This window comes from Paramormyrops kingsleyae, chromosome 7 (genome assembly GCF_048594095.1).
Source record: "Paramormyrops kingsleyae isolate MSU_618 chromosome 7, PKINGS_0.4, whole genome shotgun sequence".
Taxonomy (NCBI): domain Eukaryota; kingdom Metazoa; phylum Chordata; class Actinopteri; order Osteoglossiformes; family Mormyridae; genus Paramormyrops; species Paramormyrops kingsleyae.
In genome coordinates, this window is record NC_132803.1 from 13626436 (window position 1) to 13643423 (window position 16988).

The 16988-nt window shown below is 40.3% G+C and overlaps 2 long non-coding RNA genes across 2 annotated transcripts; both read left to right on the forward strand.

The window, feature by feature from the left end:
- Positions 1–758: 758 nt before the first annotated feature.
- Positions 759–1774, forward strand: LOC140592018 (uncharacterized). Its single transcript, XR_011992237.1, has 4 exons — positions 759–960; positions 1076–1203; positions 1290–1415; positions 1535–1774. It is a non-coding gene; the product is annotated as an uncharacterized lncRNA (long non-coding RNA).
- Positions 1775–1963: 189 nt separating this feature from the next.
- LOC140592017 (uncharacterized) lies at positions 1964–3670 on the forward strand. Its single transcript, XR_011992236.1, has 5 exons — positions 1964–2051; positions 2194–2299; positions 2377–2482; positions 2598–2653; positions 3247–3670. It is a non-coding gene; the product is annotated as an uncharacterized lncRNA (long non-coding RNA).
- The last annotated feature ends 13318 nt before the right edge of the window (positions 3671–16988 follow it).

The window sequence follows — 16988 nt, forward strand, 5'->3', positions numbered from 1 at the left end:
ATGGCCCCACCGGTAGAAACTAGAGGATGTTTTTATTGTCATGAAGTTGGTCACCTCATCTCTGTTTGTCCTGCGTTACGACGCAAGAACGCTCGTTCGAATGTGAAAAAGGTACTTGTTACGGATTGTGTTCCTGTTTCTGATGTTCCGATGTCACCTAACTCTGTTGAACCCTCCTTCCAGCCGTTTGTATTCCCTGGTTTTATTTCTCTGATGAACTCTGTTTCGTACGTGGAGGCGGGGTAAAAACAGCAGCACGTAACACTCACAGACTTCAAAAAAGTTTCTCACAACCTCCAGCACCCACCCCTAAGGACCCACAGTCTCCTGCACTGACCCCTCAGGACCCACAGTCTCCTGCACTGACCCCTAAGGACCCACAGTCTCCTGCACCGACCCTTCAGGACCCACAGTCCCCTGCACTGACCCCTCAGGACCCACAGTCTCCTGCACTGACCCCTAAGGACCCACAGTCTCCTGCACCGACCCTTCAGGACCCACAGTCCCCTGCACTGACCCCTCAGGACCCACAGTCTCCTGCACCGACCCTTCAGGACCCACAGTCCCCTGCACTGACCCCTCAGGACCCACAGTCTCCTGCACTGACCCCTAAGGACCCACAGTCTCCTGCACTGACCCCTCAGGACCCACAGTCTCCTGCACTGACCCCTAAGGACCCACAGTCTCCTGCACTGACCCCTAAGGACCCACAGTCTCCTGCACTGACCCCTAAGGACCCACAGTCTCCTGCACTGACCCCTCAGGACCCACAGTCTCCTGCACTGACCCCTAAGGACCCACAGTCTCCTGCACTGACCCCTAAGGACCCACAGTCTCCTGCACTGACCCCTCGGGACCCACAGTCCCCTGCACTGACCCCTCGGGACCCACATTCTCCTGCACTGACCCCTAAGGACCCACAGTCCCCTGCACCGACCACGTTTTCCAAAGTTGAGAAAAGTAGGTGATACATTTATTGTATAATGCTGTATTATTTTCATTTTAAGTTATTTAATTGTAAAAGGTTTAAAGGTTTTTAAGTGGCTCTTAACATTGTGTGTCAAAACTTTGGCAGGTGTCAATGCAGCTTGGTCAGGCAAAGCTGAGGAAAAGAAAACGTTACTGCTCTCTAAGATTGGTTCCTATAAAATATTTAACTGGGATATAGTACGGATTGCACCTGGGAGAGAACTTGAGAGTGAGGTAGGCCAGTCACACATGATTCAGACAATATGACTCTACATGAAAATATATCAGTGTCATTAAAAATGTTGTCTGTCTTTCCAAAGGTTATAAATGGATACTTATTTGCACTGATAAGGCAGCATAACCAGGAGAGAGCTGAAAAGGCATTTCTTATTGATTCATATGCCATGACTAAGGTGTGGCGGGGATCCTACAGAATCCTTAGAAAGGTGCAGTATCAAAGTAACTGACAGTCTTTCATAATGAAAGCTGTGAATGAGTATTGTATTGTATTGTATTGTATGAAATTTTCAGTTGAGACAGTGCTGTTATGGTCTGCATAATTTAGGTGGACCCAAATGAGTTCAAGTTGTTTCTTGGTGTTATTGGGGAGCATGGACACTGGACTCTTGCTGTAAGTAGATATACACAATTATGACACATTAAATAATATATAATACAACATTTCCATACCCTTGCACTTATTATGTTATGTAGTGCTGGGATAATGTAAGTACCTGCTCTAGTTGAGAGATCATTTCTGTCTCTTCTTCACTTCTCCACACACAACCAATTTGTAATCATTAATTTATCTGCTGTTTTTTTTTACATAGATTTCCTGTCAAATTATCTACCTCATTTGTTTCAGTTTTTGGCTTTTGACTTTTTTGGCTGCAGTCATTCTGTAGCTTTATTTGCATAAATGTATTTTTATGTTGCAAGTACATGTCATTTAGTGTTTATTTCTGACTATAATTTTTTTGCACCGTGGTATTTGTTATATACCCATCTATAAAGAAAACTGTTTTTTTGGATCCACTGGGGGAATCAAAAGAGAAGATCCACAAATGCCTTGGCAGCACAAGGTACCAATTACAGATATTGTCTGTCCCATTTGACAAATGAAAGACACACACGCATGCATGCACGCACACACATACACACACACGTATGAACTGTATAACAAAATAATATATATGACAAAATAAATATTCAATTAAATTACAGAGCATTTATGAGGAGTAAAGGATGCAATGTATCCAGATGGAGATGTGAGACTCTCCCACATACACGGCAGAGAGATGTGGTATCATGTGGGGTATTCGTGTGCAAGGTATGCAATAAATACAAAGTTTTTTTGTATTCTATTTGAGGTTTTGCATTTCTTTCTGACATTTTAAATATTTGTAGTTTGCAGAGAAAATACTGGAAGACCAGCCTGTGTGGTTCTCTAATAATCCACAGACGATTGACCAGTTCAGAAAGGAAATGGCCATAAGACTTCTCCAGGAGTCAGGTAAGTAACATAAAGGATCTACAACTCTGTTTGTTTTGTTGTATCAGCAAATATGCACTTTGTCATATCTTCCTTAATAAAGGGTTTTCTTCTGCATACATTTTATGTTTAACAGATGACATCACTGACGTCTGTTCAATCTGTGGAGAAGTTGAAACGGACAACTCATGGGTAAAGGAGCAATCAATAAATGCAGGCAGTCACATATGCACACTGACTTTTTAAAACTTATTTTATCTAAAAATGTGGTGACCCGCTGTATTGCATGAGTACTGCCTGGATAAAGTGAGAGTTCACTATAGGACACATACACAAAACACACAATCACATTCACTCTCCACTTGGATACTTTAACACTCAGCTCAGCTACTGTCTATGTTTTTGAGATAAAACCAGAGTACCCCGAAGAAACCCCCACTGAAATGACTGTATAGAAAGTTGCAAACCTAGTGCTAAGAGACAAGCATACTGCCTTCACAGCCACTGCGCTTAACAAAATGATTGGAATCTTCTATTTTAATCTGCTTCATTTGGTTTAGTATTGTACTCCATATAACATTTGCTTAATGAGAAATTTCACATAGTGCTGATTTCCTATAGGAGACTTGTTTATCGTTATATTTTTTAAATAATCAAAATTAGTCGGCAGTCTCAATGCTACACTAATAAACACTTGCAGTTACTATAAAACTACATGTCATATTTTTATTGAGATTTGATATTTATTAGAAATAATGTTGTGGTTATTTTTGTTATTTTTTCAGATTGCCTGCAATGGATGTGACAGGTGGTTCCATTTGTCTTGCAGTGGAAACCCAGCCACAGATGTGGACTTATTTTGTGCAGAATGTCTAATTACACATAAGACTGCTTAATTTTTTAATGAATAGTGAATTATTTTGGCATTTGCACTTTTAATAAGAAGTAGTTTGGAATCTTTGAAACTTCTGCCTTATTTATTTATTTATTTACATGTGACGTTTTGTTTTTTTGTTGTTAAGTTTGGTTGTTTTTCTGTATTTATGTTAATTATTTTGTAATTATATTTTAACATTTTTTATTGTTAAGTTTTCGGAAAGATACCAAAAACTCGTTAAGCGAGTTTTCAACTTATGCATGTTAGCATTTTCTGAATGGTTCTTTTGCACTTTTAACTGAAGTTTGCAATTATTTAACTGGTTATATCTGTTAAACAGCTATTTAATTTATTTGATGTTGTTAACTTCAAAAGATTTATTAAAATAATGTATAAAATACCTAAGCTTATTCTTCTTAAAAAAAAAAAACAAACAACTAAATTCATATGTTTACATTTTCCCCGGGCACTGGGAAAATCCGTTCCCCCCGCCTTACTGGCTGTGGGAGTATGAGGGGTGGCTGAAAGTTATTCAATGACATGTGTACCTATAGCAGAGTTAACATAAAGAGCAGCATGTTTTAGAAACACTGTCTTTGTGATTTAAGTAGGGGGAACAGATTTTCCCGGGCACTGGGAAAATCCGTTCCCCCTGCCTTACTGGCTGTGGGAGTATGAGGGGTGGCTGAAAGTTATTCAAAGACGTGTACCTATAGCAGAGTTAACATAAAGAGCAGCATGTTTTAGAAACACTGTCTTTGTGATTTAAGTAGGGGGAACAGTTTTTCCCGGGCACTGGGAAAATCCGTTCCCCCTGCCTTACTGGCTGTGGGAGTATGAGGGGTGGCTGAAAGTTATTCAATGACATGTGTACCTATAGCAGAGTTAACACAAAGAGCAGCATGTTTTAGAAACACTGTCTTTGTGATTTAAGTAGGGGGAACAGTTTTTCCCGGGCACTGGGAAAATCCGTTCCCCCTGCCTTACTGGCTGTGGGAGTATGAGGGGTGGCTGAAAGTTATTCAATGACATGTGTACCTATAGCAGAGTTAACACAAAGAGCAGCATGTTTTAGAAACACTGTCTTTGTGATTTAAGTAGGGGGAACAGTTTTTCCCGGGCACTGGGAAAATCCGTTCCCCCTGCCTTACTGGCTGTGGGAGTATGAGGGGTGGCTGAAAGTTATTCAATGACATGTGTACCTATAGCAGAGTTAACACAAAGAGCAGCATGTTTTAGAAACACTGTCTTTGTGATTTAAGTAGGGGGAACAGTTTTTCCCGGGCACTGGGAAAATCCGTTCCCCCTGCCTTACTGGCTGTGGGAGTATGAGGGGTGGCTGAAAGTTATTCAATGACATGTGTACCTATAGCAGAGTTAACACAAAGAGCAGCATGTTTTAGAAACACTGTCTTTGTGATTTAAGTAGGGGGAACAGATTTTCCCGGGCACTGGGAAAATCCGTTCCCCCCATCTTACTGTCTGTGGAAGTATGAGGGGTGGCTAGAAGTCATTTAGATATGATTAAATACTTATAAACTATTGCTATCAGTACTGAGGCCCAGAGTTGCTGCATGCCTGTTTTAGCAGGGGGAACTGAATATCCTGGATTTTTGGAAATAGTGTTTCCCTTTCATATTTGTGCGAAGAACCACGTGAGATGGCTGAAAGTCATTCAGGCACATAACTGCATAATGTAATAATGAAGTTGTATTATCAGTATCGAGGTCCAGACTTGCTGTGTGTCTGCTTTATCGAGGGGAACCATATATTCCAGCCTTACGCTAATAGTGTTCCCCTTTCGTATCTATACGCAAACGTATTGATGGTTTCATGAAAAGTGATTCAGCCATGCATTTCCATGTACAGCGCTGTCAGCAGTAGTTAAATGTAACGCGTAAGTTGCGTACAATTACGCCATAATTAGAATAAACAGTATTACGCAAAGAAGTATTACCAGCGATTGAAATAGTTTCAGTTCTTTAAATACACAAATATCGAAAAGACAGTCGATGTTTTTGCATAAATAGTTTGTTTCCCGCAGCACACTAAAGACATTAAGAAAGATATGTAAGAAATAAAGTAAGACATTAAGACGACAGCGAAACCGTATAACTACGAAGCAGCGGGTGACGTCGTGATTTCAGATCAGCGCGCGATAGGGGGAACATGGGGAAACTGAATTTTCCGTAACACCTGTTTACCTGGATGATCCGTACCACATTGGCGCGCGAATCATGAGGGGCTCTCTCTGTTAATATGTATGAAATGGAGCAATGGCAAATAATATGCATTCAATGTATTCATTAATAACTGTTACAGAGAAAGTTATTCTGAAAACCCAAGGGGTGTGCATTGTTCCCTGTTGTCCACTGATCAAAGCACACTTCACTAGATGTGCCTGTCTTGTCTAGTTTTAAAGATATTAACCCATTCATGTATTGTCGACTGCACAGTATACGGATACAAAAATTAATTAAAATTTGCATGTAAAGCAATCTGGGAAACAAAGGGGTGTGCAGCAGTCGCCATGAGCCCAAAATACTAAACCACCATATATCATTACAACTGAAAGGACCTATATTATATTAGCGATTAACATGATTTGGCACAAATCACAAAATGTTTTGAAGCGGAAAAATAATCGGTGTGCATCGATGTCTGTGTACTGGACATCACAATTCTGTCATTAAAAACGGCCACCTTACTTAATTCCGCAAAGATATTAAAGCCAGAAAACTGAATATCGAATATGAGGCTAACTTAACCGCGGTGACAGGTTCCAAGTCGTTTTCTCACTACACCTATGCTTCTTTTTTTCGTTTTGTCCTGTTGTAAATCATTTAATTGTTTGTTAAACAGTGGCTCGCCTTCTATTAAGTGTCATATTAACAGAAACCTTTTATTATTAGCTGTAAAACATAGAAACACGCTATTAGTGGAGGCTAGACACAACAAATCTTTCATAATGAGTAGAAATATAAATACATAGCCCTACCACTTGACATGATGTTTCTATATTTCATCTTGACTTGCTGCGACGAACGCTTTCCACTACTATTGCATTTGAAATCGGATCAGTTATTGTTAACATTAGGTTTCATTATGAGTAACATATAGTAATGGAACTTCAGGGAGCATTATATTACTTAGCAGCATATAATAGGTGACTTCTGAATTGTGTCGCATCTGTTAGCCTCTGTATTTATTAACAGTATTTCAATTATTTTCAGAAAACACTACATTGTCTAATACTCGGGATATTTTAGACCACGTTTTATGACCGTGAAAATGTACGTATGCATTTTCTTTGTCGTCAATACGTTGCCAACAAGCCTGCCTGCTTTTGTTACCTGCAGTGGTATTGGACTTTCTTTAAAGGGTTGATTTAAACTCCTCATAACGCTGCATAATTAGCATGCAGTCTTCCTCCGTGAAACATATGGAGATCGCGCTATGAGTCAAACGGTGCCTTGCGTTGCCGAACGTGCTCCATATATGTGAACGCGCACAAATTCCAATGCAGTTAACACCGATTTAACAAATCAACTTCTTAACTGGCGTCGTAGTACTGATTGGCCCCGATGGAGTCAACATGATTTTGTTAACCTCGCGTTCGCAAATTACCTCGGGGTTAAGTCTGATTTGGTTAAACCCCCTTCGTAGTACAGGCCACTGGTTTCGTTATGGATGGCTAAGCGGTAGCTACAAGTTCCGGTAGGTATACGATCGACCGGAGTTTTAATGAATTTGAGCTATGACAGCAGGTTTGATTGTTTGTCTTTTTGGATTTTGTTTTATTTCTAGGTAGCCTCCCCCTTTCGTGGCTCGCAGTGGGTCGGGCTGCTGTCTTGTCTGTCTTTAAATTATAATAGTTAGTGTTTCTTTTGTTTTTCTTTTATTTTTGATTTGATTAGAGTTTGTACGTGTGAGTAAGCCCCGGGTCCTAGCGATTGCGTGGCCTGCGTTTGTTTATGGGATGGGTCTTGTTTTAGGTTCTTTTGGTTTGTTTTTTTTTTTATTAGTTTTGCAGTGCTTTAAAGTGATTTTCGTTGTTTTGGTTTGGGTTTTCTTCTTTTTGTTGTGATTGTTTTGTTCTATTGTAAACGCTAGGCTGTGTGATGTTCGGGGGCTGTGTTTGTATTGATTCAATATGTAATTGTTGTTCGGTTATTGTCACTATGTTTACCGTTTCTAGCTTCTTGCTGAGGCTGTTATGAGTTGAACAAAAGTGCAATTCTTTTGAATTTTTCCGGCCGCTTGCGGTCAGCTGTGGGTTGTTCTCTTGGACCCCCGGGCACTTTTTTATGGAATTCACATCGCCTGTTCTACTTGGACCTGTGCAGGGGAGACTGTCCATCTTTTTCCCCCAGTGACGATTTAGTCGGTGTCCCTGGGCAGTAGGACCTGGGGTGGCGTAGTCGGGCTACTGTGGTTTGCTCTGGCCTTTCTCCTTACCACTCCTGCCACATATATTATTATAATTATATTATTATTATTATTAATCTAAATCTGTAAAATAATATTACTAAAGCCTTGAAATAGATCTAGTTGAGTACACCCCACGCTCCCCTTTAGACTCACCTCTGCATGCTGCAGGTATCACTGTGACAAAGTGTGACAGCTGCTGTCAGCCTGCTGCAAGTTACCAAATCTAAATATTGTGTCAAACTAAGCTAACAGTTTATCTGCATACAAACAGCTTCTATTTTAACTTGTATAGCTTTACTGTAGCTTGCTGCTGTAGAAGACAAATGGCGGTGGATGGGAGCAGCTGCATGAAAACACTGCTTTTCTTCACCTTTCAACCTTACAACCTTTCAGCTTGATGAACAGCTGGTTTGATTAAGGACTCTCGCCAGCTCTTTACCAGTAAAGGTTTCATAGCGATTACAAGCTTTGCTGCTGTTTTCCATCATTGAGTTCACCATCTCTGCTCTTTGCTGTTAGTGTGTAGACAGGCTCCAGCTCCATGTTAAACTACGACAGCATAATTTTCACTGCTGTTGCATTATCAGTGTTTTCGCTGAGGAAAAATAGGGACTACTTGGGCTGAATCTTGTTATACTATTTATTTATTTATTCACACACATGCCCATAACAACGTCTGTACCCCAGGTCTTTTTAGCTGCAAACGTGAGTGAAACGCTCGCGCTTACTTTGTATTTGTTCCGCTTTGTGGAGTGGATGCATAGACTACATGGGTGCTTCCTGTGGAGATGTTGAATCATTGACGTTGTGCTAATTTGGCTATTGAGTGTCGTGGGGGTGAGGAGTAAGACAAGACAAGACAAGACATTTTGGTAATTGAGTTATTCGAGTTACTCTGACTCATTGCAGCCCTAATCCCGAGGAAGAGGATGGGGTGGTGCACTTGGAGGACAGAGAGGAGACAGGAAATGCTGGAACTGTGAAGATCCTAATCATTCCTCCAGGAACTGCTCTCAGCTTCAGGCTGTGCAGGGGAACCAAGCTGGAAGAGGAAGAGGGGCAGGAAGACCAGGGCCTGTGGTGTGCTCTGCCTGCCACCAGCAGGGACATATTGCCAGCCAGTGTCCCAACCGGGGTGAACAAAGCCCTGGGTGGCCCACCACTTCTGCCCAATAGGAGACTGTGGGGACGGGTGATGAAGAGGGTCAGTTCATTGTCCTGTCAACCTGCTGGGAAGTTACTTAATGGGGAAGTTGGGGATGAAGGTGGAAGCGGGGGAAGACGGTTTCGCAGTGACCTCTGAGGCTTTGGGACTGTTTTGCTTATTGGAGAAAGAAAACCTTTCTGCTTGGTGGCTCGTGGATGACACAGTCCTGAGAGACTGTGTCCCAGAAGGACAAGAACAGCCTGAAAGATTGCATTGCACTGCTCAGTTTTCTGAGTGGATAAAGGAGTTTGAGAGAGAAGGAAAACTGGGAGAGATTGTTGTGCTTGATTACCTCTCTGTGGCATGACAGGTCTGCTTGCGTCTGTCCATTTGTCAGCTGACCAGGAGAAGTGGTATGTGGGAGATTAGGTTCCCCAATAATAAAGTTCTTTGGAATACAAATTCAATTATAATCAAGTTGTAAAGTGCTGTTGTAGATTTTGGGAGCCATTTCAAAATCTGATAGTTCTGCAGTAAGTGCTATTGAGAAAATGACAGTTTGTACCAGTCAATCAGAAAAAAATCTAATTTCTGTCAGCTGATTCATTGTCACATGAGATCAGCCCTCCCATTGTTGTGTCATCACCACATTTAAACACAATGTGAAACATTCATTACTGTACAGTGAATATGGGAGGGGAGACAGTATGCAGCCCAGAGGGGAGATTAGCTGTGAGCATTCTGGTGCATTAGTGTCAAAACAATGCTTTGCTGATACACACCAGTAAACAGTAACTTGCATGCATACACTGAAATGTATAAGCATTAACACCTCTTAAGAAATAATTGTGAGCTACACATCTGTGAGAGCTACACATCAGTCAGAGCTACACATCTATGAACATTCTTCTGTTTGTGTTTCTGATCTGTTGTTGCCAGTCTTGCTGACCCTTTGGTAATAAATGCTCTTCTTTTAATCTCTGCTATAGAGTACCCACACACCAGTCTATAATTAAAGAGGTCTGACATCCAAGTGTAGGCAACCAGGTTAAATGAATTGTACTCTGGAGCAACAGCTGCAAATCACAATTTGAGAACTGTCAATCCAGACTGATACATTTACCACATCCAAATCACAGTCAACAAGCAGCATCAATAGACACAGAACATTCTGGAAACCAGTGGCAGTCAAAGTAAAGCACAGAGCTGTGACAGTTTAACTGGGAGCAAGGTCAGTACTAGGGTTGCAAAATTCCCGGAATTTTCAAAGATGGAAACTTTCCATGGGAATTAACGGGAATTAATGGGAATAAACGGGAATTTATGGGAATAAACTGGGAATTTTCAAAATTGAAGGTTGGCTCTTCTTAGGGAACTTAAATATAGTTGAGCAAAGTATATTTTAGCATAATATTGACAAAAACAAACAAATGCAATTCAAATACACTTGAATATCCATGCCATTCCTTAATCACATGTACAGAGCACATGCTTGCTGCATGGCTATTGAGACCACCTACTGGCACTGTGCATGCCTCCATCACATGTACACATGGACCACACTTTTGAGCCTGAAGGACAGAGTATTGAAGGCACACATTTGAGCCTGTGGACTTAACAAGTGAGGTAAGTTTTGATGATATTATGGGAATATATATTCATTAAATGTTTAAATTGTGAATATCACATAAAATGTATTAATCTGGTAGATAGCAATCTGATAAGATGCTAAATAAAATGCTAGCATCTGTTAGATGCTAAATAAGCCATAGCTAGTATAACATAAAGAAGATGCTAGCTTCCTCATTTGGCTGTTTTGTGTTGAAGATCATTCCAGGGGCTCGTTCTTCGTACGTCGCTAACTCAGTTAGCTGGATTTGATTGTTGACGATTTGGCATGATCTTGGATTGTTTGGTTCTTCGAAGCTCATCCTGGACTTGCTGTCATAGCAACAGGTGCGCAAGCTTAAACCTGCTCGGGAGCAGGCTTATTTCATGTAAACAGGGTTTAGGCTGCGCTCCTGGCGGGTTATGATTGGTTGAAATGGCGAGGTCACATCTGATTGGTTAAAGAGCACGACTGACGCGGACTGACTCGCGTGAGAAGAGTATCTTGCATATATATATATGTATGGATGGATGTATTTAAACATATATATAGAAATTGCTCATAAAAATAAAGTGGTTCTGATTCTGCTAGGGTTAGGGTTTAATTTTTTTGTATTAAAATGAATTAATGATAACACTTTGTTGTTCAGCTTGGAAATGCTCATGCTTGGAAATAATATATTCCCAGTTAGTTCTCCTAAATTCCCATTAATTTCCATAATTCCCATTATTTCCATGGAAAGTTTCCAATATGGAATATTTCCAAAATTCCCAAGCTTAACTTACCATGGAAATTTACCGGAAACTTTCCGGAAATTTACCGGAAATTTTCCGCCCCTTTGCAACCCTAGTCAGTACCTCCCAAAGGTTCTTATTCAGAGAGCTGTTTAACCTAATGGTTAATGATATGTCACAGGTTTGTTTAGTCTTCACACAAGGTGACTTGAGGTAGGAATAACACATCCTGTTTCATTCCATTTCAGTAGCACTGAGTGTCTAGCTGGTAACTAGCCAGCTTGCATCTATTTCAAAAGAAAAGTATTGAAATATGAAAACTAGTTTAAATACCTGTAATATTATGGAAGCGGGTATTTCTTCAGATTTTTTCACTCACCCCTTTGTGCCCCGTAATCAAATAGTGCCCTAGGTGATCGTCGGTGTCACACCCCGATTGTGCTGATCCTCCTGTGCCACGCCCCCCTCGTTAACCTCATGTCGATTCCCAGTGTTTCACAGCTGTTTTCAATTGTCTGTATTAGTTCGATGTATTTAAGTCCACGTCAGAGTTTGTTTCCCTAGTTCTGTCATTGCAGTGTCGTGCATTGCATTGTTATAGTCGTGTAGTTCCGTGTTGTTGTTTTTTCCTTATGCCCCTTCGTTCTCCAATTAAATCCTTTTATTTAACCCCGTTCCTGCCTTCCTTCGCCTGTTTCCCCGGTCTCTGTCCTACGTCGTATGACAGTCGATGTTGTCTATACAGCAGGCCAGCCCTGGGCAAATGTGCCCAACTTGCTTTTTTTCTGTTTTACCCCTTGGAGTTTACTGGAATTTTCCCCTTTTCACTCATTTCCCTTTGCCAGTCCACCTTATTTCAGCCAGTGTCTTTGTCCACCATTGAGGAAGTGATTTGTACTATGAAACTAACAGCTGGTCCTATAAATGTTGTTCCTCCCCGTCTCATTAAAGATACGTTTGAGGTTTTAGGTCCTTGTATTCAGACAATGATCAACAGTAGCCTGACCTCCAGTATTGTCCCAGCCTACTTTAAAAATGTCTTAGTACAACCACTGTTAAAGAAACCGCATCTTGATACTTGATACTTCGAACTTAATCCGTTCAGAACTCCGGATCAAATCCTAAAAAGTTTGAGTTCTGATCGAATTTTCGCCATAAGAAATAATAGGAAACCAATTAATTGGTTCCCGGCCCCAAAAAATTACACCGAAATATATATTTTTTTTAGCATTTAAACACAAAATGAACTGGATAAAACAAGAAGAGCATATACTGTACTAAACACATCTAAGTATCAAAACAGTATTTTTTTAAGCAAGAAAATAAATGTATCCAAACAGTGTGTCCTGCCCCGATCGTCCACTCCTTCCGTGTGCCATGCCCCCTTGTTAACCTCGTGTGGGATCCCCGTGTGATCAGCTGTTTCTGCTTGTTGTCATTAGTACTCTGTATTTCGTCCGCGTTTCAGTTTGTTTCCCCAGTCCGGTCATTGTATTGTCCGTCTGCGTTTTGCCTGCCTTACCTGTAATTAAACCCCGTATTCCCCAATACCCTGACGTCTGCGCCTTTGTCTCCGATCAGTCCGCTGGGCATGACAATATTATTATAATTAAATGTATTAATGGTTTATTATTAATGATATTAAAATAATAAGAAATCTTTATTTTTAAATGTATTTTATTATATAATAATTACTGTTACTGTCTATCATTGTCTAAATGTATTTTTACTGACTAGGTATGTGTATTCAGCTAGTGTAAACATGCAGGATGCTATCACAGCAAATGCGAGGCTAAGACTGAAGCTTTACCCTTTGTTTCCACTGAGAGACGTGCCGCGTGACTCATTTCCCAGCGCGTACAAGTTATCTTAGGTCGGCGTTCACGGTTTGACTTCTGAGATTCAGATCGGGTTCTAGGTAATTTTTTTTTTAATTGGTTGGTTCGACGTTTAAGAAATTCGAGTTATAATGAGTTCTAGAACTGAGGTACCACTGTATATTAAACTTTACCATATGTAAGTACCCGAAAAATACTGCCCATAACAAACTACTGTATGATGATGATCCAGCACAAACACTGCTGGATACATATCTAGTTATTTAAGAGAAATTTTACATCCATGGGCCACTTAGTAATATTTACGGTATTCACGGGTATTAAACACTTCAAAGGAGGAAGGAACAAGGAAAAAACAGGTTACTGCTGCACATTTCACAATGAAGAATATTTTATCATATACCTGTACATAACCTGTAATGAGGAAAAAAATAGTGTCAATTGTGGGTCCTACTGCCATAGCCATATCTGCTGGAGCATTGCACTTCATATTGCACTCATCTAACTTTTAGCACTGCCTATAGTCTCCCCTACTTTGACTAATTGCATATTTTATTTCCCCTACTTCTCCTGGGGGGTGCTGCCTGGAGCCCTCAATCTATCAAGATGTCCAGCACACCCTGCTACATGTGACGTCGCCTCTACCAATGACGTCTGCGCATCCAGCTCGCCGTTCTGCCTGTGTCATCTTCCTTGTATGACCGAGAAGGGTCCAGCTGCAGACGCCTGAAGAGTGGAGCTCCACCAGAAATACGTCACCTCCAAAGGAAACACGTGGCCTCAACTCTGTGTCACAGCGAATAAACCCTAACCTTAACCTTAACCCTAACCCTAACCGGAGCTCCACTTTACGTCCTTAAAGATCACGTGTTTCCTGTGGAGGTGACGTATTTCCGGTGGAGCTCCACTCTACACTCTACAGGCGTCTGCAGCTAGACCCTCTTGGTATGACCCGCTCCCTGCCTTCTGGTTGCCTGGCGATTAGAGGGAGCGTTGGCACCGGCTTGTCATCTCCCCCCTGCTCCCCGTTTGTGTCTCAAAATTTACTGTATTTGACTCTCCCTGCCGGCCCCTGGAGGATGGGCTCCCCCTTTCAGTCTGGTCCCTCCCAAGGTTTCTTCCTTCTAGGGAGTTTTTCCTTGCCACTGTCGCCTATGGCTTACTCACTGGGGGCTTTGTGTGGGGATGCTGTGAAGCGCTTTGAGACGATGTAATGTTGTGATAATGCGCTATACAAAAATAAATTAGTTTGTTGTTTGTTTGTACTGAACAGCTTAGAGCCTGCACTCACTTGGCACGAAAACAGACATTTGTAAACCGTTTCTGAATTCTGAAACTTTTTTTCCGCTCGCGGTAAATGGCGGATAACAGAAACAGGATTAAAATTAGAAAACCAACATGACGGAGTTAAATTTAGTTAATAGCCTAATAGCTAGCTATACTAGATTTTTTTTTAAAATCGTTTTTATTGTGTGCTTCGTTCCTTGTATGATCTTCACAGCGATAGTGGTAACAGTAGCAATAATAATAGCCTAATAATTTTCCATTTGAAAATAAGACTTAATTAAAAAGATTAATTTTCTTATAATAAAATCGTTATTACCTTAGTCAGTATCACAACAACTGTTATGATGCAGATGAATATAAAAAATATCTTCAGACTTTCACTCCGTCTCAGATTAGGGCTATTCGATGTAATTGTCTGTAAAATGGCACAACCAAAGTTGCATCTCTTAGATTTCTCAATTCATAGTATTGCTAAAACATTTTGCTATGCTACCTATTATTATTATTACTCTTTATGACCAGAAAATAGCCACACCTTAACAGACAAATTCATGTGCATTTATAAATAACAATGTATTTCCTATTCTGTCAGTAAAACTTACGCTCCGTAAATGTCCTTTATTACAAACATTACAAACACAAATGGAAAAGGGAACTTACCAGTAATATTTTCATGTTTATTAAACGTTTCAGCTAACGTGGTAAAGTTGGTTTCATATTCGATATTCGTTTGATATTCGGATTTGCCTCCCCTATATCTTTGAAACGACACCACCAAAAATCACAAAAGTCAGATTTTCTTTTTCGGAATAATATACAAATTGTACTACAACATTGTATAGTGACTGATATACTCATTAATTATTGAAGTGATGAGGCATTTTCCGCGAAACAAATAAGCCGGCGATGGAAGTGTCGCCTTTTGCTAGGGACCGTCTACAAAGTGCATTCAGGGGACCAAGCATTGCTACCGGAGCATTGATCTGCTAAGATTTTCTAATGCAATCATCTGTGAAATTGCAATAATTTCACATACAACAGTATTTGAATCAAGACCAGATGCGATAGTTTGATGAATGTAATAAATTGTGTATAACACTTTTAAAGTTTACATGGTTCGCTCTTCCGCCTGAAGCCGCAATTCTCACGCAATGTAATTGAATGAAATCGGAACAAAAACAAAAAAGGGAGGAGTAGCCTACTACTTACAATAATGGCGCGTGAGTCAATTCCTTGTATTGAGTGAACCCGTTAGAATCTAACGGTTCCCAAACATTTTCCCTTAGTGGGCCAAAATGAAAATCTATCGGAGGACCGCGGGCCAAATGTAATATTTTACACAAAATACAAACACTAATAGTAAAGTAAGCTACTTTTATTTATCAAACTGTTATCTAACCTTCCTTTCTGTGTAAATAACATTAAACAAAATATGACAAATAAGTCATATATAGGCATTTAGAGCACGTCTAAACTTTTGTAATCACATGTAGTGCAAAATGTCAAAGAGTGCATGTCCAACAGCAACACAACAACAGTAGCAACAATATAAGCAAAGACTCATGGGACTTTTTGTAAATTGTTAAAATATGACTATTTATGAAGTGTGGAAATGTACATATGTGCACAGATATACTCTACATTACCCTTATAGTTGCTTGTATTTCAATTTTAGTCTTAGATATTTCAAATGTAATCAAAGCACCATGAGTGAGGACTGTATAATATACAGTCGAACCCACTTATCTCGACCTCAGCTAACCCGCCAACCCTATTAAGTCGACGTTTTTGAAGTGGAACCGCCAAATTCCCTTATTGCAATAGCATTTCTCATCGGTTATGTCGATTCTTTTATGTCGCCGAACCCTAATATCTCGAGCACGAAAGAGGGCCAAAATCGCCACTTAACATCGGTTATCTCGATCCCCGTAACTAATCGCCGGCTTTTTAAAATGTATCACAAGTGCTAAACAGCGCGTATTCAAATCGCATTCGCATGGTAATTCGCTGAACAACGCAGGTGAAACGCGATCTAGGTAAATCCCCATCAAAATCAAAGCCAAGCATATCTGCATGCGGCAATGACAACGAAGATGAAGAAGATGCGGACGAAGATTTGGAACCAATTCCCTCTGCCGGTGAGGTGATAGAAATGCTACAAAAAATTTGACAGTATGGTTCTTTTGTAGGGGATGGACTGTTTTAGACAGCATAAATAATATCCAAGCATTTGTTTTCAAGCAGACTGTTAAAGGCAAAAAGCAACTAAGCATTTTAGACTTTGTAAAGAAACCATATTAACTGCGTGTACGATACATTTCAGAGCTGTCAGAGCGAAATGACTTGTGAATGTAATTTTGACACTGCAGATTTGCTTTTTGTAACAACGAATTACACCTCGCAGGTTTTTTTGTGATTTTGTGAGCGATCTTTGTGTTTGCAGTGTTGGATAATATAATTAAAGGTTTGTATCGAGAATCGACGGTGGTTTTTATTGTATACTGGTAAATCTCCGCTTTTAGTTGGTGCACATACAGTATGCCTTTTGTTGTTAGCCGACATGTATGTGCATTTTTATAGCATGCCGATCGCGTCATCAAACAA